At 37.6% G+C, this 25,065-nt stretch overlaps 1 protein-coding gene and 1 long non-coding RNA gene across 7 annotated transcripts in view; one reads left to right on the forward strand and one right to left on the reverse strand.

The window, feature by feature from the left end:
* Positions 1–5,677, reverse strand: part of LOC132335815 (uncharacterized) — a 48,216-nt gene extending 42,539 nt beyond the window's left edge. For 5 of the 6 annotated variants that reach the window (XR_009488738.1, XR_009488737.1, XR_009488739.1 and 2 more), the window contains exons 1-2: positions 5,540–5,677; positions 937–1,089 (exon numbers count right to left, since the gene is read on the reverse strand). This is a non-coding gene — a long non-coding RNA (uncharacterized LOC132335815). Of the gene's footprint in view, positions 1–936; positions 1,090–4,831; positions 5,060–5,539 lie in introns of those variants that run through there. The other variant, XR_009488735.1, reaches the window with a different exon arrangement.
* Positions 5,165–25,065, forward strand: part of SULF2 (sulfatase 2) — an 84,455-nt gene continuing 64,554 nt past the window's right edge. Inside the window, exon 1 of the mRNA XM_059862728.1 lies at positions 5,165–5,279. The gene's annotated coding sequence lies outside the window, so the exon portion shown is untranslated. The remainder of the gene's footprint in view (positions 5,280–25,065) is intronic.

Genomic DNA, 25,065 nt, shown 5'->3' on the forward strand with positions numbered 1-25,065 from the left:
AGAAATCTAAGTTGTGGAAGCCGATAATGAGGCTTTTTTTTACTCTGTGTATCATCTCACACCTCAAGAAAGGCAAAGATTTACAGCTACTGTTAAGCATGTTCTTTGTAGCTATCCAAAGAGCATGCTTTTAGCAGCTATCACTCTAGTACTGTCTCTCTGCACCTGCTCCCTCACCCAACTGAACTGTGCTGTGAATCTTTAGGACCCATGACAAAGCCCAACTGTTTAGAGGACGGATTGTGTGCTTCCCCAGAACTGAACACAAAACCAATTAACTAATCAGTGGTTGCAAAGCTCTTTGAAACAGAAAAGTGCTCTAAAAGCTACAGATTTTTATTGCTGAACACTTCCCTGTTAGCACAGGAGTTCCCTTAATGTGTTCTGAGGAAGGGGATAGGAAACAGGAGATTGCAGTTACCAGTTACCACAGTTATCAAAGAACATGAAAAACTCACCGTTTTGGTAGCTGTGTTTACACAGACTTATCTTGAAATCTAATGGATAACTATCTTACCAGCTGAAGTTTAGACAGCTATTTCCTTAAGTACTTCTAGTACCTCTTGTTGCTATTGTTACTTTTCTGTTTTTCCCCTTTCTCTTACAGATACAGTTTGACAGCAGAAGACAGGGCCCTGTGGGGTGGGAGCTTAACATTCCACTTATCATCTGCTGGCATCAGCAGTTAGCACTGTCCCTCCATGGTTTTGCTTGCTCACTAGTGTCAGCAGCTAAATGACATTTCAACTGGTTTCAGTTCTGCAGCTTCCGAGATTAATTTGTTTGTTTAGGTAAGTATGCTACAGTGTCTAAATCTAGGCTAGGTCTTGCCACATTTGAAATAGCACATTCATTTTCATAACAGTTCCTGAGTCATCACAGGCACATAACCAAAAAAAAAAAAAAAAAAAAAAAAAAAAAAAAAAAAAATCCTACCTTTTGACGCTTTATGCTTTATAAAAAGTGGCAACATTACCACAGACCTGTTTTGCCTTTATAAGAAAGCAACTTCTTTATGACTAAGGCTCCAAGGTATGTTTCTGAGTAGTTTCTTCAGTCCTGGGTTGGTTAACATACTGGGAACTTAACCTACAGGAAAAAAAGGAAGAGGAGGAGGTGGGTTAAAATTCAAACTGTGTTTTTGCACTCACATGCTGAGTTCCCCTTGTATGGTTTTAGCTGGCTCACTTCAGAGAACAGCCTGCTTCAAGATCTGGAACTAAATCCATGGTCCAAGTTTGCACTATTTGGATCTTAGGGTTTGCTTTTATCTTCACAGAAGTATTTAATTACTGATGATATTAATGTAAATTGATATATCTTTATTTGGAAAAGGGAAGTTGGCAAGAACAATCAGATTTGTTGGATTGATTTAAGGTTAATGGATCTTCCAAGACATTAGGAATTAAAAAAAAAAAAATTGGAACAGCTAGTGTATATCAATATTTTTAACTCTACTTAAAGCATCACCCTAATAGATTACATTTCACTCAGCTTCGCATAAAGAAAAGATGGGGAAAGAAAATTACAGCGTAACTATGTGCAACATGGACACATCCATAAAAACAAAATTCTTAGGGCAAACCTGTAATGTGGGAATGGCAAGAGATGGCGTTTCCTGAACTTATTGCATTAATGAACACCTGCTGAACATGGAAAACACATCAAAATAGTTTTTGAATAGTTTTCTTGGCAGTACCAGATCCTCATGCTATTGAACTCCCATAATTAAGCACCACAATAATGTTTCATGAAGAAAACCATGTTTTTCAGGGATACAGTTTTTCATCATGCATGCTGCGGAAACCTGTTCATTCTCCATCTTTGATCTCCTGAACTATAATTGCTTGCAGCTTTACCTCTTCATGTAATATTAATGCACTGCTTAACCAATGAAAGAAAGGCTTATTCTCTAAATGACTTTCACAAAGGACCTTTGATGATTTTAAGATGTTTACTATATTTGACAAAAACACTGCCTAGGTTCGAAACTTTATTTTACACTCTATAGACTGCCAAATATCTGCTGCTTAGAATGAAACAGGAGAAAATGCTGTTATCCTAGACTGATAGAATGGTTTGTGTTGTAAGGGACTTTACAGATAATTTAGTTCCAGCCCCTCTGGCATGGGTGAGGACATCATCCAGGTTGCTTAAAATCCTCATCTGGCCAGGGCTTGAACACTTTCAGGGATGGGATATCCACAGCTTCTCTGGGTAACCTGCACCAGTGCCTCACCTCCCTCAGAGGGAAGAATTTCTTCCTAATATGGATCTAACCCTGCCCTCTGCTAGTGGAAAGACATTACCCTTGTCCTGTTACTCCAGCCTGCTGTCCAAAGTCACTCTCCAGCTCTCTTGGAGCCCTTTAAGCAGTGGAAGGGTCACTAAAATCTCCCTGGAGCCTTCCCTTCTCCAGGCTGAACACCCGCAGGTCTCCCAGTCTGTCTCCAGAGGGGCTTCAGCAGGTACACCCCCTCCTTGTGTTGGGAGCCTCAGAGCTGGATGCAATACTCCAGGTGGAATCCCATAGGAGCAGTGGAGGAGGAGAATCACATCCCTTGACCTGCTGGTCACCCAGATTTTGGTGCAGCCCAGGATACAGCTGGCTTTCTGGGCTGCAGCACATATTGCCACATGTTATGATGCACAATGACTGGATGCCTATATTCAAAGATCTTATTTACTAGTTAATTTTTTTATAGATAAATAAATTCACAAAATACTGTTACTAATAAAGTGCCCTTCTTCAAGTATGACTATCCCAGATCTTACAGATGAAAGAACGACTCACAGGCAAGTTCAGCAAACTACCCAAGGTCCCATTCCAAGGTAGAGGCAAGTAAAAATACAGAAGAAAAACCCTAAATCGATCTTGCCCTATTAACATCCATGACACACATCCATGGTATATGCATGCAGACCTTAACATATTGTTAATCTATACAAAAAGTAATAAAAGGGTAATTAGTAAGCAGAAAGAACACATATTTTAAAAAAGTAAGCAACTGCCTTTGCTCTAGTCATTTTGTAAATTAAACCACTTAGAAAAGAAATATTACTTTGAGACTTAAGACATAGGGTTTTATGTTTACCAGCATTGTTTATTGTAGCAATGGATTGAGACAGACTTACCTGCCTATGCCTTTAGATTTTGCCCCGATTTCTTGTACACTTGAACAAGTTATTTGTATTTTCACTGTTTCAGAGGTCAGATGTGTGCTTATGTGTAGTTTTATTTCCAGCCATCCTTTGTCCTTCATATATGACAGCATGCTCTTCACTCGAGTGAAGAGCAATTTTTCATGCATGTATTTGATACCTAGGTTAATTTGTTTAAGCTTTTAGAAGGAATTTCTATATATTAATAAAATCAATAATAACATACTTGAAGTAGTAAGACTAAACCTTGCATTAATGTTAGATATAATATCTCACAAAATTATTATGATCAGTCTTGATTACAATATATTTGGGAATAACTTAGGCTTGAGAACAGCTTTGTAAGATTAATGGAAGATTCACTAATCTCATCATTTATTTATCATTCTATTAATTATAACTATATAGAAATCATTCCTTAAAAATATCTTACAATGACAAATTGTCCCTTCAGATTTAGAGGCACTACACGTGCATATTGAGGACAAAATTTCATCCATTTGGAGTCTCACAAGGAAGATTGCAATCACTTCATTTTGTGTACTTTTTAGAGGTTTTTTGTAATAATAAGATAAAGTTCAGCTATGTTGAGGCCCTTTAATGCACAGATATAACTTAGTGGGCAAGAAATAGATCCCATCTTTGAAAGTGTCTGATTGAAGTAACATATTGAACCAAACCACTTACAAGCATGTCACAACAGCATTAGTATAAAACACAACTGGTTGGCTTCCAGAAATATTTTTATAATATAATCAAAGGGCCTATGATTAATTTAATTGCAAGATTAGCCATCTTATTTTGACCCTTTGACATAATAAAACTGAGTATATGTCAAATCCTCAAGTCCTGCAAATTGTGTCTGGTCCATACTCCAGTTTTAAATCTGTAATTTGACACTGTTCTGGTGAGATATAAGAATCTGACAGTTTCAAAAAATGAAAAAAATAAAAGACAAATTAGAGAAAGAAAAGCACCTTTTTTCCTTTTCACAGCATAAATCTCAAGATTATTTTCTTAACTTTAAGTTATTGAAAGTTGAGAGAAATTTGCATCCTTTTCTTGACATGACTTCCTAAAAATGTGACTCTAGAACCTGTTCGAATAAAACTAGTGTCTTAGTCCCTGGATTTTCTCTGTAGAATCGACAGGAAATATAGGCACCTGGTTAAAAAGCATAATCAGAGAGGTCTGCAACAAGGAAACTATTAATAGAAAAAGAGAACTAAACAGGAACTATCGCTCTGTTTTCGTGAAATTTTACACCTGCGCTGTAAGTATCTCAACTACTGTTGCCTGGGGTGAACACCCAAAATAAAGGACTGTGCAGATAGACTGTCCTCGTGTTTCTGGGAAAACCCTCCGACTGGGAACGTGAAAGGCTAAAACTCAAACCCGTTAAATAGTGAAAGAGACGACTCTTTTGGGAGAGCTTGCTCACAAGAGACATCTAAGTCTAAATACAGACAGATTTTAGCCCTGTTTCTCACACTGAAGCAGGATGAGACATATTTCTCCGTGCAACATTCCAGGTGGAGAATTCCTGTTAATAGTTGAGAAGTGCAAAAATTTTATCAGGTCGGGACTTTATCGCCTACACTCCTGAGGAGGATCAGTCCCATATGCAGCTCTTGCTCCCTGGCATCCCCGATCCTCTCGCTGCCCCCACCTGGCACTCCTGAGGCGGCTGTCCGGGCGGGCGCCGAGCGCGCTGTGAGGGGAGCCGAACGCTGAGGGAGAAGCGGCAGCCATGGGACGGGGCAATTCCCGGGGGGGACAAGGAGGCGGAGCCCGGCCTCAGCCCCCGAGATGCATAGGGCGAAGAGTGCCTTGCAGGGGCCGCGGGCTCCCTGCAGGCTTCCCCCTCCTTGGCTGTGGTGCTTGGGCGGGAGCCCCCGGCAAGGGGCTGGGGGAGGCGCCTCGCAACAGATGGTTCAAGCCGGCTCCTGGCGCGGTCCGCATTGGCCAGCGACGCGGGAAAGGGCGGGCGGGTACGCCGCAGTGGCAGCTCCGCGGCGGGGGCGCAGCGCCCACAGCCCAGCTCGCTCGCCTCTCGCCGGGGTGCTGAGGCCACCACCACTGCGGAACATTGGTCGCCTCTCACGACTCCAGCACCTGTGAGTGTCCACCCGGCGAGGCTGCGAGCGGTGCCGCATCCACGCACAGCCGGCCAGGGCCCCCGGGGCTGCTCCGGCGGCGGGGCGGGAGGCCCTGAGGGCGCGAGGCCCGGAGGGCGCGGCTGCCGCCCGCGCTCGGGGCCAGGAGCCAGAGCTCCCGCCTCCTCCGGTCTAACTGGTGCGCTGGGGGAACGGGGAAAGGCTGGGGGGATTCTCCCCCGAGTGGGAGACGGAATTCATGCCGGGGGAATTTTTATCACCTGTAGGTGAGGGGAATCGCTGCTCCCTCTTCCCGCTCCCCCTTTCCCTGTATTCCAGCTTCACCGATGCAGAGCCGCTTGTAGTGAGTAATTACCGGGTTTCGGTCCTCGGCGCTCAGTGGGAAGTGAGGGACAGACTGTCAGGTGGGGAGCTGAGATGCAGGGGAAGTGACTTGCCCAAGGTCAGCCTGTGAGACAGTGGCAAATAACGTCATGTACTAAAAACTTCTGATTTCTAGCCCTGTGCTGGGCTGTTCAACAGCCCTGTAAGGCACCAGGCATAAATCTGGCTGTAGGACTTCTCTTTTTTTCTAATTTTTTTTTTGTTTGGTTGGTTTTGGGGGTTCTTTGTTTGGTTTTGTTTATTTATTTATTTTTGGTGTGGGGGTTTTGTTTGTTTGGGTTTTTGTTGTTGTTGTTGTTGGCTTGTTTTAAAATCATGTATGGCTGTTAAAGCATGCAGAGGTGCAGCATCTGTGTGATCTCCTTTGTTTTCTCCAACCTTCAGACATGTGAATAGATGGATAAGTGATTATGCTTTTCTGTAACTAATGTTAAATTTAGTGGGAAATTAATGGTAAAAGCATCACGTTTTTTCCAAAACTTTTACCATGGCAATAAATTGGTTTTTTTGGTTTTTTTCCTATTAATAGTGAATGTCTTCTTATACCATCAGAGAGTTGTTGTGAAAAGCCCTTAAATTGGTTAAGTGGCAGCTGCATTCCAAAATTAATCTGCAGTGCAATAGCTTTTATTCTCAGTGCATGTAAGATATAAGGCACGGCAGGCCGTGCTTTTAGAACTTACGCACTAGAGCATAATGTGGTTGAGTTCTCTGAAGGATGCAACTGGAGTGTTTGTTTTTGTGCTAGCTATGTACTTAGCAATTCTCTTTCCTTCTCTCTCTCCTATCCAAGAATAATTTCAATGAATTTGCGCAAAGATATTCTGTAGCTTATCCCTGCTAATGTTTAGTGTTACTTTTGAATTTCTCATTATGTGAAAGTAAAACCGACACCTATGAGCATATATTCTAGATTTAAAGTATTATTAGAATAGTCAGAGTCAATCCTTTTTATAGACTTTAACTAATCCTTGCATTTCATAAAATTTTCTACAGCAGTGAAACTGAAAAGTTAAAATGTGCTGTTCAAAAGCTAAACTGTCCTTGCTACCATCTCAGTTTACCTTAGCTGCTCCTCTTGTTTTTTTTGGAGGTGGGGTGGGAGGGTAGGGAAATGGAACATGAGAGAAGTTAAATGCTCAAAATGTTAGTGTAAGTAGGACAGCTTTATTTTTAATCTCTGTAAGGGAGTTAGGTGAACTCTGTACACTCTTCAACACATGTTATGGAATTGAAGGCCAGGTTTCTGGTATCACAGGGTTTCCCCAGTGTGGATATTTTGTCATTTGAATTTACAGAGGTCTGTAAGTGTTAGTCTCAAATCCTTTATGGGATTTTTTTTCCCCCCCCGGACTTGGATATTTGGAAAAAAAAAAAAAAAAAAAAAGACACTTTTAATTGTGCTTGTGTCTTGGCTATATATTATTTGATGGGCTTTTTTTGATTTCTTTTTTTTTTTTTTTCCTTCAATAGATTCCTTGCAAGGAGTCCTACTTTGGGTAATTTCTAGCTGAAAGCGTTTGTTTGTACTGCATAAACTCATTTGATTAGTTTCCCCTTTCACTACTAGCTTCTCCATCATTTCTTCTAAATGGACAGGAAAATATCTGTAGTTTTTTTTTTTACCTAAGTAGCTGATATTATTTCATTAAACAAAATGTTACGTTTTAATGGGTGATGTTTTGCTCTGGCTGTGTTTTGTTTTTAAGACAGTCTATGTATTTCACTACTGCGACTTCCTCTTGAGTATTTCTGTTATAAAGATCTCAGGTTGGAAGAGTTATGGTTGCTTATCTACAAACGATAATTCAAACAGACTTGGTGACATAACATTTGCAAATAGAACTGCTATATAAATGAGTAAGAGCCTTCTGTGTTGTGAGAGAAGGTGACAGAATAAAGCAAACATTTTTGCTGTGCAATGGAAATATGTATTTTTGAGATGCTAGATTTAATATCTAATGTCAAAAAACTCTACAACTTGGTGCAAATTTATATTTTACCTTACCTTCAAAATTGTTTTTAGAAGTAATTAATTTGAAAGCTAGATATCTCTAATTTACTTGTAGATACTTACTACATCTTCTCTACTGACTTGTAGATAGCATAAAATGCTACAAAATTATTAAAATATTTTTAAAATAGTTGTTACTCCTCAGTGAAACACAATAGTTTTTTACTTTTTTCCTCTTAACATACTTCCTTCTGCCATCGGAAGATGTTGTCTTACTATGAAATTTAGAATGGAGTGAAAGTAAGATCAGGAACTTATACAAACGCATCAAAGAATCTTGGTTAAAGATTTCAGTGAGATCATACTTCTCGGTAGAATACTCCATGCCTCTGCCAATTTTCACGAAGAGTAGATAAAACGAGCCTTTTTAGTTGTCTTTTGCAGTATTCTTGACAGAATATGTTCTCATTTTTTATCAGTATGCTGGGTCAGTTTCTCAGGCTGGAGTGGGCATAACAGAGAATGACATATAGGCTTACCTATAAAATGGATGTTTCAGTATGCTCACATTTTTGAGACTATCATGGGTTTAATCTAGTACAAACCATGATTTTATTTGAAACCTGACAAGCCTAATGACTGAGATTTACTTTGTCTTTTTTTGTTTGTTTGTGTATTTTTTGTGTGTGCTTTTTTTGTTTTTTTGGTTTTTTTTTAATGTTGTTTGAGGGTTTTTGTGTTCTTTTGTTTGTTTGTTTTCCTGTTGCCCCCCACTTCCCATTTATATGAATTTCTTATGCACTTGGCTTTTTGTTTAACTTTTGGAAATTGTCTGAATTTCTCCATGTAGTTTGTTGCTGGTTAACTGCTTCTCCACTGCCTGTCCCCATGACCCTTCCTCAGCCTTCACTTAAATTGTGTGTAGGAAGAAATTCTGAAATGATAGTACAAGTTCAATAAAGGAGGATTTCAGCTAATTAGTGCCTGACCTCTGGAGGAAGAAAAAGGATGTGTAATATTTCTGAATTCTATAAAAACGTTTTTCTAGTTTTTCTTTGTTATTTGTTATTTCTGTGTGTGTTTTCAAGCATTAGTTCACCTTTCACAGTAAAATCAGAATAGCAGCTCTAAGTTCAGTGAGTTTAAGCAGTTTGTGGAACTGAAATAAAAGTTCTGATGAGTAATCACCAGTACGGATTAGCTATATTTAATGGGTTGTTGGGAGAGAGTATCAAAATAAAGTTAATCTATCAGGCTATTAGTTGTTGCTGACTTGTATATAGTATTTTGAAATGAAGATTGCAACTCTGTGGTGATGGGTAAGCAACTGTAAATATCAATATTTTAGACATGAATGGTCTAATGTATCAAGAAATGACATAAATATTAGGTGAAATTTCATTGCTTCTGAAAGGCTTATTCCATTTAGAAATGGGCAGCACCTCATTTCAAGTTCCTGAAAGAAAAACAATTGAATTGCCTATCTTGTTGGAAGATTTTAGGCAGCAGTCATTGTGAAACACTGAAATTACTGATCCCTGAGGTAGGAACCCCTGTAAAGAGTGTAGTTCTACTGTGATCCGACAGTTCTGATAATCTTTGTAATCAAGTCATTGACAATGACTCTCCAGCTTAATAGATTAAATGGCTGTATATAAGAACTTGTGATTTTGAGTAGTATTTGGGAAAGGAAGATTGTGCATCTAAAAGATGCTGAGTTGTGTCAGAAGCAGATGTTATTTTCAGTGCGGAAACTGAATAAGGAAAATACCTTATGGGTTTTTGGTATCTGAAAGTCCTGATCAATTGACCTGTTATATAGATTTTCTTAGATCTGCTTATAGATTTATTATTTTTCTTCTGAGTTCTGTCTTTCTGGTTGAAGTGTTAGTGATGTGAAGTTCTTTATGCATCTTTATTTGCAATTACCTGCATGTTACCCCAGAGTTTCTGCCTTTCAGTGGGCAGAAAGAACACAAGTCAAAAAGGACAGGAATGTGTTTTCTGTTTTTTATAATTTTAATGTAAGGATCCTAAATTCATACTTTTTACTACTGTGACTGAAATATGCAGTCTAGGAAATTGCAACTTGCTTCTAAGTTAAGGTGCCAAAATACTAAGAACTAAAGTTTCAATACTTCTCCAACAACAAATACTTGGTAGGCGCATGATAAGAATTTTTTATTTTCCCATGTATTACAGTACAGCACCATTGAAGGATTTCTTAAATAACTGGACTCCTTTATGTCATCCATTCTTTATTGGAGGGAGTAGTCAATGTGGAAGACTTGAGTGGTTTAGAGAAAAATTATGTGTTTCTGCTCTTAGAAAGCTTTTTTTTTTTTTCACAGATAATATGTGCGGAAACAAATTACTTTGCAAAATGTAACTTAGTTGTGCATATGGAAGTGTGAGACAGTATGGTTGGCATCAAAGACACCACTGCAGTGTATCTTCTACCTTCTAATTCACTGGGTAAATCTTTATCTCTTGTTGGATATCTAGCAGTACCATGATGCAATGGTGTCTGTGATCCAGTTGGGGTCTTCCAACTGTTCCAGGTCCTAGCACACTGATGAAAGTGGAGGCATCTGTAAGAGTAGATAAATGAGTTCTAACTAGTACATCTAAATCTCTATCTAATGATCTGTCTTTAGTCACACTTGTTTGATAGTCTAACTGTAAGATTAAAGCAATCATTAGAAATTCTATTAAATTACCTTGCCTGTGATATATGCATGGGTTGTCTTCTTAGTGCTGTCTGCTGGAGAGCACACTTGCAACAAGCAGACTTTAGATACAGTACAAGATCCTGCAGGTTCTGTAGCTGTTTACACTATAATAATGGAGTTAAATTAGCAACATCAGCAATATTAATTGATTTTTAAATTCAGACTCTGACATTTGTTTGTTGAAATGATCATTAAACATGTGCAAATATCCTATGTACCGTAAAAGATCTTTGGGCCCTGACAAATGGTAAATGAGAAAATTACAGACTGTAGAAAATGTAAATATTCTTTTGTAAGTTGTTCTATGGCAAGACAAAAATATTCCCCTCTAAGCAAAAGAGGATTCATTTTCACCTCTATAAAAAAAGCTGGAGACTGGTTTACATACTTAATATGTGTGTTGGTGTCTTCCTTTCTTTCAGGCACTGCTGTTGAATTGGAATTTGTCTTGCTTTTATTAGGCAAGTAGTCCAGCACTTCGTTCTAGAAAAATGGTGTAGTTTCAATTTGCTCCTCTTGTAATATTCTTGAAAATTTGGAAACTTTTGGTTTTTAACAGTTTTAGTTCACCTGTTAAGTCCTTTTCCATCAGATGGCTAACTGTAATAGTAACTTACATGTTTAATTGGTGAATGCATTAACCATGGCTTTAGGGAAGGCCTTTAGGGAAAGGCTTAATCTAGTTTCAGATAATCCTTGGGATTTTTACTCTTCCTGTCTCTAGTAAAGTAAGGATTTGTGGTTTCACATTGGAGTACTAACATTGCTAGCTACAGATCATAAAAGCTTCAACAATGTGATGCATTTAGAGTAGCTTATTACCTAGAACACTTTATAAGTATATTTTCTAGCTTCTGCACCAATGTTCTAAAGTGTGACTGAGTACTGTATTTCAGCCAGTGCCATTTATCTCATTAAAGGTACGGCTGAAGTTACTGTGCTGTCAAACAATAAAACTAAACTGTGAGTTTATCCTGCTTTTATCTTGTAATATGGCTGTAGTTTCAAAGCACCAGACAGCTTTGATGGTAAGTAATTTTCAAAATTACAAAAATAATTTTCAGATACCTCAAAATTTTTGCCAGTTTTTGTAAGAATGAAGATGTTACAATTATAACAGTTAAAAGAACAGTTATATTAAATTTTAAAAAAATTAAGAATTACTGGAAGTTTTAACTGTCAAAAATATTCTGTGACTATTGTGGTGGATAAAGCTAAGTTAGTCCCTTGCTTTAATTACACGTGTGAGAAAATTTAATGGCAACTATGTAGTAAGGAGGTTTTATATCAGAAGCATGGAAGCTATTAACACTAACTTTGAGCTCTTGATTTACATGTTAGTGCATGCTAAGCAGCTTCATCCTCATCACCTAGTGTGTAGTTAGATGCTATTCTGCATTACTAAATAAATACACTTTAGGCAGCCTCTTAGAGCAAGATGGTTGGCGTGGAGCACCTAACATCCTTGGGAAACTACTGTTGCAAAGTGGTTTTGATCTAAAAGAAACCTACATCAAGGTCAGAATTTTCCAGTACGCTGATTATCCCTGTAGACGAGTGTGCATAGCAACAAAAATTGAAATATCTTATTGGCACTGGTGTGTAGCACATATGTTACTAATCCTAATGAATGCAGTGTAGTTATGTGGTGTAGTATTAAACAAATTTTTCAGTTGTGCTTTCGAATTAAAAAAAAATCCCCAAATCAAACCTGAAATGAAATTTGAAAGCATCATAGAATAAGGACAATTAAATGTCTTTCAAACTTCTGGTCTCTGTTTTTAAGAAACCTGCTCTGGTTTTATCTCAGTGACTTGGTTAATTTGACTCTTGATCACAGTCTTAATTTTTTATTTTCTGGTGAGAAAAGTCTCACAATTAGCAGATCAGGATTTTAAAACACTGAACCATAACATGCTAGTTTTTATACTCTTGATTTCTGCTATTTCCTGTCCCTTTCTTATAATGCTGAGAAAAAATGAACTGTCTAGTTTTGATTTATTTTGCACAACACAAACTAAGCTTATTAATCTCAACTCAATTAAAATGACATGTTTGAGTGTATGTCAGCTTCCCAGAAAATTGTATTTTGTAATCCTGCACTTCACTATTCTGATAAGAATCCTGCGCTTCACTATTCTGAAGAAATGTTTCCAGCAGAGGAATCAATCAGAAGAAATGAATCATCATCTGCGGGGAGTTGAGGGGGGAGGGGAAGGCAAAAATAATGTTGTCTATAAATTATTTTACCTTTGAGCAAACTCCTGCTACATCTAGAAAGGTTATAACCTAGAATAGACCCTGATACTGCAAAACAGTATTCAAATTGTTTATTGCATTCACCTTCTGTACTTTGCTGTCACAGAAGGGAAGGTCATCAGCTGCAGAAGTAGCTTCCTTTGAACCTTTGTTCCCAGATTCTGTTCCTGTTTTACAGTAGCCTTAGGAAGAGTGTCTGATTCCTCTTGGTTAAATGTGTTTCTAGTGTTGCACTGTGTTCTGAAGGAAATAGTCCAAGTTTTCTTTTTTTATTATATTGTCACTAAGGAAAAACTGTTATAATTGTTCTGTGTTATCTTCTTTCCTTTGTTAGCGTGTATTCTGTAGAAACCAGTAATAGAGAAGTTATTGTACTTCAAGTGGAAACCTCTGCAGAAGATGTCACCTATTCTTTGTGGTAGGAGCCTTAAATGGAGTTCTAAGGTGAAATTATTTACTGCAGATAGGAACTTGTTTTTATTTTAAAGTAGGATTTAATAATGATATTACAGTAATCCTTTTCATGGTGCGTAAGTTGCAGAAAATGCAAGGCTGAGCTAAAAATCACTTCAAGTACAATGCAGTTCACTGCGAATTCTTCTGATCTGTCAGGCTGCTCCATGAGTACCTTGATTTTTCTCTCCTTCTTTAGAAAAACTGGTGTCACAATTTCAAAGTAGTTTGTCTCTTTAAATGACAGAAAAGGTGAGAGGGAGCATGCCACATTAGCCACTTTCCTAGCTATGTTCATGTTTACATAGTTGAGGGGCACATTATTATCCATTTCTACCTTACTAAATAGGCCAGAGGTGTTGCAAAATAAGGTTTCAAGACCTTATTTTGGGGTGGGTTTATAAGCAATATTATCATGCATGTACTGAAGGTGGCGAAAACATATTGTGAGCAATGGAGTACCTCAGTTTGCATCAGCAGAAATTGGAAAATAACTTGGCGTGTATTTTATTGGTCTAATTAAAAAATACCTGTTTAAGAATCTCAAAAATAGAGATAGTACTGGGCCACTGCAGATAAGTAATGCCCTGGCCTAATCCAGTATTCTTATTCTCACACTAAGGCAGTAACAGAGACCTATCAAGGTCATTGTTTTATCTTTTGTTGCAGCTGATAATAGGCACTTTAGCATGTAACAAGAATACAGATGTAAAGAGGTATGATACTGAGAAGTCCCCATGGCTCAGCAAGTTCTGCAAGTTGTACTGGGTTTACATGTCACTATTAGTAACCCTTGATGGAATTTCTTTGCCTATAAATGTTTGTTTTCACTAAATTGAACCTGTATTACTCTTTTGACAATTTATGTTTGGATTGCCCTTTTCACAAAGATTCTTGAAGCTTTCTTCTGCATGGTAGTTTGCATTTTTGAGCTCTTTGTTGAGTGTGGATCAGTAAGGTGATATGAAGAGAAGGGAACTAACTTGAAGATATGTGTATAACTATGATTAGAATAAGATTGTTTGGGAAAAAAGCTGAAAAGAAGAGGAAATTCTTAGGAAAATGACAGGTTGAAAGATAACATTTCCAATGAAAGAAAACACTTAATGATTCTCTGTGAATTAGTTTTAAAAAAAACCAGTAAGACTTGTTAATTTAAAACTATTTTTAAGTCCCAGGTAAACTTTGTATTCAGAAGCAGCAGCATTTAAAATTGCTTATCTGATGACCTCTGAATGTGTTTGGTATATTGTGAAGGTTATTGTGTTAAGTTGGAATATGGTAAGGATTTCTTTGACTCTTAGTAGGCATAGAGCTGAGGCACTTAATAACTAATTTCCCAGGAAGCCTTTTATGGGTTGATTTACTACTGTATTGCAAAAAGATTTCTCAGGAGTGTAATAACATTTAGCTGACTATAAATTTTAGATGTTACTGAACATTCCACATCATCTGTTGGAGGATGGGGGGAGAACAAATTCCAAACAATGACACTAAAGCATATGGTGTGGAAACCATATTGTATTGGGGGATTGTAGCAGTGAGGGGGTTTAGATGTTAGAAGCTGCTACTTATTTCCCAAGAAGCATCTCCTGTGGAAAAGCTGCCTAGGTAGGCATTCAGGCAAAGCAGTCTAGTCCACACACCACACTCAGCACAGATAGCTCAGCAAAGAGAGGCAGAAGGGCCTCTTGCATGATAAGTTCCAGCAAAGGTTTATTGCAGCATGCCCAAAGGGAACCAGAGACAAAAGACCTGGCTGTGTGTTGTGCACAAGGTTAAGGAGGGGTCAGCGGCCAGTGATCGGAGGGCATGGGGGCGGCACAAAGGGCAGGGCAAAGGGCATTGGCCTACGGGGAAGACAAGGCCGGCCACCAGGGATATCGCAACCAACGAGGAAACAGAGAAAGGAGAAGCCGCAAGGCTTAGGAACATACAGGGAATGCAAACTGGGGTGGATCACAGTGTTGCAAGGTTCCATGGGGAAGTCTTTTCTTTCAGCCTAGGTGGTGACTCTATGGTATATTCTTCCATTCCCTGAGGGGGTCAAAGGATTCCACAGGGGATGATTTGCTTGGTGGTTCTTCTGATATCTAAATGGTGTTATGTTTTACATCATCTGCTCTAGAAACCCTGTGCTGCAGAAATTGTACATTCATGTGATTTTGAATCTAGACTGAATAGTACTATGGAATGGAGTTTTGTTAAACGCTGATTTTTTTTTTTTTCCCCCCCCCAATTTTGATCTTGATGCAAGTTTTGGCAAGAGAACTCATGAGCCACATTTCTGTAGCTCTGCATGCAGGTGCTAGATGTCTCTGAATTCTAGGACAGCTACACACTTGTAATAAAAATTTTACTGCGGAGAATTAAAGGTCTCAAAGTGCTTGCTTAAATCTATTTACTGTTTTATTCTGTCTAATTCTGTTTCAGGGCCTTAAGATCAATCTACTTTAAAAAAGTAAATCGACCCCACTGGTTTGAAATACATGATACAGGATTCTTGATAATTCATGCAGTCTTTCAAAATCCTCTTCTTTAGGGCAGACTGATGCACATCTGTGGAGTTCAAACAGGTTCTAAATTTTTATTTAGTATTACCAATTCTTTCAGCATTTGGGCTATTGGGCTTCTTATGTTAGAGCTGCTGAAGTATGTTGTTCATAAGGGACTGTATTGTGACAAAATACTTATATATGTTATTTAGGTGGTGATCAAACTCATTAAAACCTAATGTTTTGGGTTTTTTCTTAACCCACATGACTTTTTTTTTTTTTTTTTTTTTTTTTTTAGGCTTGTGTCTTGACTACTTTCTTGCCAACCCTGTTTTGGAGGGAAATCTTTGATGTTTAATATTCAGTATTTGTGCATGTATGTGAATAGTTAGATTCAGAACCATTTAAGTTGTATGCATGTTTGTGTAGACGCTGTATTTTGATTCATCAAAATAGTGTGACATCAGTTAAAAGCGGTATGAATCATGACAGACATGGTGCCCTGGTATCTAAGATACATCAGCATGCTGATAAGTTACGTGCTTTCCTGCTGTGAGAACTGGTTGCTGTATTTGATTCTTTAGCCGAATACAAACTAAATTAAATCTGCAGTGACCTATATTGTGCTATAGCTAATGACCCAGTTAACCTCTGGTTAATTTTCTGTCTCTTGGTGTCCTGGGAACAGGGACATGTTTATTTCAGTAACCACAAACCTTTAGAAATGTGCCACTGGCATTTATCATTCCAGAGCTCTGTGTTTTAACAGAAATTAGCTAATGGGCCATGGGGGTCTGCAGAAGTTGTAGAATGCCAATGAGGAGCTTTCTTTCACTTTCTTTCCCCCTGATTTACATGACTAAGCTTTTAGCTTTTCTTGATTTTGTTTTTGTTTCTTGAGTATTGATCTGTCTCCTGTGGAGGAAACAAACTATTTGCTTAAAGTGCAGGACATTACTGCTGGCAGCTTCCCAGGAACTCCCCTCTTTTTTGTGCTTTAAATTAAGCTAGAACCAGTACAGATGCTGTTAGGGAAGTTTGCAACTGATGCAATTCTATTATTGAATGGATGTGTTATGCAAATAAATTTGAATATAACCATAAAATAATAATGAAGATCTGTCTAAGGGCAGATCAGAGTACCACTTTTCTGATGTGAATGGCATTCTCTGGCACCTGGGTGGGCTCATCCATGAAATATATATGTTCTTTTTAAGGAAGTGAAGTTATACAATAATCAGCTAAAAAATGTGGAATGGTTATTCACACCCATTCATAGTAGCAGTTCATCCTGTCTATGTCACAGATCTGTTTAGTAATGCATAATCCAAAACAACTTGAGCATTTTCTGACAATTAGAGCATCGAGCGCTTACAGGGTGAAGCCGTGAGAAACAGCTGTTCTAGAGCCAATCCTTTCTGCGCTGTCTGTTCCTAGAAGTTTTTAGCACAAATTTCCTTTGGAGATAAAATCCTTACTTATTTTTTGTTTTGCCTGTGGCAGCAACAAGAACAGCTAGAAACAACTTTTTGAATGCTCTGCAAAAAGCAGACAAACACTTCTACAGCAATCCTGAGTCCTTTGTTGTCCATGTAGAGAGATGGGTTTGGCAGGGGAACATGGAATTTTGGGCTGTTACAGGACACTTGTGCAGACACTTGTCTTGTTTTGGGACTTTTTATGACATAAGAATCACTTCTTGATGATCATATGTTACAAATATGCAATATCTAGAGGGACGGGAGACATTTCCCTTAACAGATTCTTGGGAGCTTGCTCTGTTCAGTCAGGTGGCTTAGATCACCGCACCAAATAAGCAGTGTCTTTGCTCAGTGTATGCCATGGGTATGTTCTGCAATTTTGCTCGAGATCATCTACCTGCACCAACTGGGAAGAACTGGCATACCCTTTTATCTGTCCACATTTCCTTTTTACCTGTAAAACCCATTGAACATAATAAAAACATTCCTGAGACAGGACTGTACAAGCGGTGTTGCTTGCTGTGAAGCTGCTGCCATCCAGATGGGACTTTGCATATATTCTACCTGGTGGTTAAACTCATTTTTTCCTCTATTTTAAGGGCATGTATGTAAAAGATCCACCACATCGAATACTACTGGGCACTGCAGCCCTTCTCCTTTTCATAAAGGTGAAAAAAAGAGTGAATCTGTAGAAATAATACTAAGTTGTGGTTTGTTATGTTGTTCCAATGTGGCTTTGTGCCTAAACTTAAATTATGAAAATGTGTCCTGTATTTTCCTGGGATTTTTGTTTTGGTTTTGGTTTTTTTTTTAATGGCAGCAGAAGATGTAGAATATCAGCCTCTGTCTTGTTTTGGTTTTCTTGAAAATTAAGTTGAAACAAAAGGAATTTTAAGTTGTGAGATATTAAATCCTTCTCTCTTAACTGAGTGGAGCATCTTGAAAATGAGAACTTTTTCTGTCAGTCATCTGAGAGTACAGGGAGTTCTATGTATAAAGGCAGTTAAAGTGCTCCACAGCTTAGTCCCTGTTCTTTCTTTTTATGAGCTTATTCTGTCAGGGTCTGTTAGTTTTGGTATTGTTAGCTGTTTAACAGGATTTCAGACTTGGTGGTGGTCTCCATGGGTCCTTTCCCTATTTCAACTCCAAGTATTACTACTGCTAGAGGAAAAAACCAACTGTGACTGAGAAGATTGGGATTACACACAGTGTAATTCCTTTATTCATAAATTTATAAGGGAATTGCTTCTCTTGGTTAGTGGTTGAAAAGAACCAGATTGCAAACTTTTTAAAGAGCTTGGGAGTATGCTTTTCATATATTTCAAATCCTAAGCTCAGTTACATCCCTTGTGATTAAAAAGAAATCAGTGAGAGAAGTTATTAATGTGTAGGTATATCTGATGTTTCTGTTAATTTCTGCAAATATGCAGTTGCTCCTATTAAGCCAAGAACAACTTTTTCAGATTGAAGGCTGAACCTTAATTCCTTTAGGACCAGGTAAGAAAAATATACTGTGTTCTGGTTAATGTTCTCATGTGGTATGTGTTCAGGTTAAGTTTTGTGAGTAAAAGTAATTTTGCCCTCTTGTGGATGGGGCAATCTGATGTCATGCATTCATTTATCACAAGTAATTTTTGAGTGCCTCACAATGCAATGAACTCTGATTAACTTTTTAAGGTAGAAGTAGGGAAGCATGAGAACGACAGAAAAAGGAAAATGTTAAAACATTTCAGAAACAGTATTTCAGAAAGAACCTTCAGAAATTCTCTTCACTGAATATGACTCTCATTGCATGTGAATTTGCAAAAAGGGAAAAGAGTTTTTAAAATGTTTTGAATTATCATCAAAGATTTTATATACTACTTGATGAATATAATAATGAATAAATATCTGTTTATAGAAAAGAAATTATCTCTGTAATGGTCCTAATTTCAATTACTTAACTGAACTTGTCAGAGATTCGGCTCTCATTTGATTTCTTTCTTCAGTGCACTTTGACTCTTGCAGGAAGGTTAATTGCCTCTGCCTACCTTGTGGGCACTTGAGGACACTTCAGATACTACCGCTGTTTGTCTCAAAGGACTGAAAACACTGCATAAATATTCTTTTATATAGGAATGGTATGAAGAAGCTCATCTCCTATATTTGTGCTTGAAAATAGTTCTGTTTGAAGTGTAAACACTAATGGAAAAAACTGTTATTTTGAGACTAGATTTGTATTTAAAAGGCAAATATGTAAAAAAAAAAGTTGAGTTTTGATCTTTTAAACATGACTGTAAGTTGTCTGTTAATGACATTCATGAATCTAGTTGTTTAGCCTAATGGATATAATTTCAAAAACCTTCCTCTCAAAAGTTAAAATGTAAATTGCCATACAGCTTTAGAGGTAAGGACTACAGGTAATTAGTGCTGGCTCTTTATGGGTACTGATTCCATTACTATACCCAAGATTTCAGTACATATTTAATGTATTCAAATCCATCCTGTTATGGTTTTCTTTTTAAATAATATACTTAAAAACTCTGAAACAAAGTACCAAGCTTTTAATTATCTGCCTCTTTTTCTCTTTGCTCCTCTTTGTGCTCTGTAATTGTTGTAAGAAGGACAACAATTCATATGCCAAGTAGTTTTCAACACAGAGTGCAGAATTCAAGTAACTTCTGTCAATCCACTTTTCTTCCAGGAAGAATTTAACAAGGCATTGTGATCTCCCCAGGTACTGAAGATGCTTAAGGCTGAAAAAAGAAACTTATACCAGAGTATTTTCCTAAACCAAATGCAATGCTAATGTCTTTTTGAGAATGTTTATAGAAAGAATAAAGCATGGCTGTGTTGAATTTTATTGAATTAGGTTTTGTTGTTTCAGCCCTTGAGTATATGTAGAATAATTTGGATTTTTTTTTTCCACCATCCAGTTGTCTTGATGCCTGCAAATTTCACTCTTCTATAACACCCAACTGGCCAAGTAAAACTCTGGAGCTGGAAAGCTTTCTGTATAAAAGATATTCTTGATTTGGAAGATAAGAAGAAAGGTAGCTGTTAAACCCATGAGTTTAATACCAAATTCAATCTGCTTATGCTAGGACAAGAATAGAATATGGCATTAATTTGGAGTCAAGTGACTTCAGTACAGTTGCACTGGGATAATTCAATAGGAAAAGAAAAGACATTTACTCTTGCCTCTTTAGACTATTTCTCTTTGAAGATGTTTTGTTTCCGTTAGCAGTTTGCAGAGACTAGCTCTGTGAAGGAAAGATCCCAGTTTGTCAGCTTGGGGGAAGGGGAGTTTTTTATGTGCAAAGAAAAAGGCATTAGTTCATTTTGTGGGTCTGACATGTTGGCTATCCTCAGATACAGTTCTGAAAGAAAAGTGGCTATTGGCCATGCATTTGTTATTAGAGATTGAAAAGTGGAGAAGGAGGGTGAGTGTGTGGGATTAAAAGAAGGTAGCAGAGAATGGAATAGGATATTTCTTCTGAAAGACATGAGAGAAGGTACATCTCTGCACATTTTATGCCTTAGAGGGAGAACTAGAAGGAGTCATCAGAACTATGAGTAGATATGAATATGAAGCTGAGCTTTTCCCCAGCTTGAGAATAAGATATAGTACATGACATTAAAAAGAAGTACTGCAGTGCTAAATAAGTTATGAGTGTAAGGTATATACCTCTTAACTGACTCATCTGCTATGACAGTTCTCAACAGTAGGAAGTTTGTCAGATGTATGGCACAAAAAAAAAAAATTCAAAATGAGTTTGATGGTAATGAAGTCATTAGATCCAAACTTCGTCTGCAGGTGTAAATTGATAATTTCTAGAAATGAAGAAGAATGATGGATGTCACCTGTGTAGGTTGGCATGCTTTGGCTTAACATGTATTACCAAGGTGACAAAGGACTTTACCTTTTTCTGTTTACTTGTGCCTGTACATTTATGGAGTGTTTTAGATGAGTTCTGAGGATAACATGCAATAATAGAGTTCACTATAAATTAATTAAAAATGTGTACTGTTTCAGAAATTCTTCAGTGGGTGCTTGGAAATTGAATGATGATCTAAGTATTGCTAGCCACAGCAAGTTTTGCTTGTCAGTTTATCTTTCATTTAGTCATCTCACCTGTTAAAAACAGCAGTGTCTGAAGAGAAAGGATCAGTTAAAGATGACTGGGACAAATTGCACCATCTGTGACACTTGTAGAGGTGAATTTGATTATTTAACCAGGTGCACATTTGTAATGCAAGAATTACAGTTATTACTGTGCTTGAGGGCAGTCATTTGAATGAAATATAGTACTTATATCAATGGTAAAAATAGCGAATTATGTCCAGGATCTTTAGTCTCATTCAGTACAACACTGAACCCAGAGAGGGGTGACTAGTCTTAAAGTAATCTGCAATAGTGTTCTGGTGAACTCCAGGTAGGAGTAAGTTAAATCCAGTGTATATATTTGTCTACTGAGGTGGCAAGCAAGTTAGCCACTCACATCTCTTTTCATGGATTTCTGACCTTGTTGAAGTTGAACCATTCATCTGACCTGTCATCCTCCATGAAAGGGGAAATATGATTTGGTCCAAAGCTGACATTTGTAATACATCTTTAATGGGTTTGGATGCACTTGAGAAAGTATTCTAGTACAGTGTGAGGTTCTACTGGGTAAATTGAATGGGTTGTACTGTGCATAGTTAAAAGTACACACAGGTTGTAGGCTCTCTTAATGTTTCTATGTCCGTTGGACAGAGATGAATGGGGCCAATGTGCTTCAGAAAATAATTAATGAGACTAAGGTGTGATGCTTTAGGCCAGAAAGATGCTTGGCTTTGGAAGGGAAGTGGAAATCACTGGCACAAGGAGTTTGATGATTTTGATGAGGTGGATTGAAAGTATGAGGAGATAACAGTAAAAACAGAGGGACTGAACTTCACAGGGCTATGGATCAATGTAAGCTGTACTAAGCCAACCACTGGAATATGATTTATGGAGCAGCCCTAATACTGGCAAGGGGATGAACTGAATAATAATCTAATATGGGACACAGTTCATGGTTATACCCTTCATTTTGAGCTGTCTGTAGAGCTGAATAGAGATTAGTGATAAACACTTTTTCTTTTTGCTTTATTTTTGTGCCCATGGGCTTTGCTAACATGTTTTATTAAAAAGCTGAAGTTGATCTTATGCACTGTCTCAGGCTTTAAGCCTGGGTGTTTATGCTGCCTTCTAATACTACCTCAGAGGTAGCATTCGTGTATTTCTGAGAATATCTATGTGAAGGTATAGACCTCGCTGAAGAAGTGTGTGACCTCTATATTTGCTAATTTTAGGTCTAATTTTAGGTGGATTTTTCCCGTTCAAGGCATCTGAGTATCTTCATAAAGCACTATGAAGCTACAATTAATTGTCAAAGCCTTACTGGTGAAGTCCACACTGCTCCAGAACATAGAAATGATCTGTTTATTACCTGTAATATCATGATTTGTTTCCTTGAACAGTAATTGATGTCAATTATAGATGTCTATAAACTTGAAATTCTGTTGTTTATCTGGTAAGGACCTTGAGAGTGTGATCTTCTAACTCACTACAGTAGTATAGATTCCATCTGTAGTGCAAGAATTGTCTAGGGACATAAATTACAGCAATTAAAATTACCTAGAGGAGAGAGAATGATGCATTATTAATTGGCATAGTCATTAAAGGGCTGAAAAGAACCTAAAAGAGATACAATGTCAATACTCAAGCACTAAAAGTGACAGGCAGTGTTCAAAGACCACTGATTGTATTCAAAGCCTAAGGCCATTAAGACACAGGCAATTATGTGGAATTTTATGACTGTGGACTAAGATCATTCCAAAATACTAACCATATGTTAAAATGGAAATTTTTTAAGAGTGGTGCTGTTCAGATGCCTACTCTGGGGACTGGAATAGTAGTGCAATTAATTTCAACCAGAAGAATGTGTTGCACTTTATTTTAAAGAAATTGGAAACAACAGAGAGTTCTAAGGAAATCCCATCTGTAATTTGGTGAATTTAGGCAGAAAATTAACATTTTTCAGCATTAAGTATAATAATCTGAGCTCATATAAAGAAGAATAAATCCTGGTACACCGAAGAATGAAGAATTAATCAGGAGTCTCTTTATACCTCAGAAACAAAGTTGTGCCTGTGTCATGCTGAGAAATACAGCAGTGTGAGTAAGAGGCTCATGGTAATGTTGCAGTATGTCAGCTACTTAATTTTTCGTAAAACTTACCGTCAATGAGTTTGTGATTTACCTACCTCAGCTAATTTGCTTCATTGGAATAATGCTTGTTTTGTAAAATAGTCCACTTGTAGTGCTATAAATGAAGAAAAAAATGGGGAAAGGATCTGTTTTTCTTGAGAGAACAGTTTTAATAATTGATTTGCAAAGCAAAGTAGGCTTCAAGTACTGGAGGTGTTAGGACAGTAGTTTGCTTGTTTGGACAACTAATGGGACAGTGTATGTCTGCTGAGTGGAGGGTTAAAACTCCAAAGCAAACATCTCAAATTTTCTTCATCTAAGGGAACCTTGGGAATTTTTGGCTTTTAAAAACTTGCCAATTGTTTCCTCTTCTACTTGCTAAGAATTCAGATTTCTTATTCATCTCACTGTCTACTCTAAAGTTTAAACATTGAATGTGATTAGCTTTGCTGAACAGATGTCGAATTGAATGGCCTCTGTTGATTCAGAGAATCTGAGTAGTGTCAGAGTTCAGTTACTGTGCTTTCAGGAAGGCCTCCTGTTGCCAAAATGAGCTTTCTTTTTTCTATTTCCAGTTTCTATGCCAGAGTCTGCATCAGCATGCAACCGAACTTAAGAAAAGCATGTATGTATAGCCACTGAAAGAGGAATACAAGTGTACAGCTACAACTTCTCTAAGCCACCCATGCACTACTTGCTCTGCTAGCAAGTTAAAGGGGGCTCCCTGTTTGCCTGTATTAGACAGGTACCTTTTTGCCTGAGTCAATATTTTTGACCAGTTGGTATCCTTCTGGATACCAAGAAGCAGATATGTGATGACTCTTGTCTGCTTAGCCATTGAGCAATTGTTAAAATCTATCATGTAACCTCAGAGACAGCAAGAGCAAGGCCGACTTTACCTCTGTGTTCAGTGCAGTAAGAGTTTGCTTGTTCCAAGTTTAATGATTCAGCACTGTCACTCTGAAATGCCTTTATTGTATCCAGCACTTTATTATTTTAGCTTTAGATACTTTGCTGTTACATCCTCAAAACTGCATTGGTTTGAATTAATTGTTTGGTAGTCAGAGTGGGTATCTTATGATGCAGTGTGCTTTATTATTGGTTTTGTTCTCCTGGGATGTTTCTGTGATTCAGTGCATGATGCCAACCAGAAACTGTGGAATTCAAGATCTCTGAGGTCTAAGTAACTAACAAACTCTCATTATTCCATTCCTGTCTTCCATTAATTTTGCTGCTGCTGTTAGGCTGTGTGACCAACTCATTGCCTGGAGCTGTAATCATGTCAATCATTAGAATTGAGTCAAAATGGTGAATATTGGTTTCAAGTCTTATAGGCAAATAAGTTTGGCTTGTATTTTCAAACACTGTTTGATGTCAAAAACCAGAAATATGTGCCCACAAACTCAGCTGTGTTCTACCCTGCTCCTTTGGCTCAGATTTTCTGCAATGCAATGTAAAATAAAATCAACTGCATGAAACCCAAGCAATCAAATTCTTCATTACTTAAACACTAACATTTTATGCAAAATAGTAGTCCAAATTAAACTGGTTTTACTGGAATTTACTGCTGCTGATTGGTGTGAGCACTGAGCATTTTGCTTTAATTTACTCAAATTATGAAATATAACAGGGGAATAATTGTGTTGTTTTTACAGTGTAGTTATATTCCACAGCATCTGACTTTGGCGCTACTTTGCCACATAGGATCAGAAAAGTAGTTGTTGTCTCCTTGTGGGGCTGTTTTTTTTGTTAGTAGGGAACTGAAAATTGTGCATAATGTGGATTGGTAAGATTTTTTGGATGAAGACACTTGT

This window comes from Haemorhous mexicanus, chromosome 18 (genome assembly GCF_027477595.1).
Source record: "Haemorhous mexicanus isolate bHaeMex1 chromosome 18, bHaeMex1.pri, whole genome shotgun sequence".
Taxonomy (NCBI): domain Eukaryota; kingdom Metazoa; phylum Chordata; class Aves; order Passeriformes; family Fringillidae; genus Haemorhous; species Haemorhous mexicanus.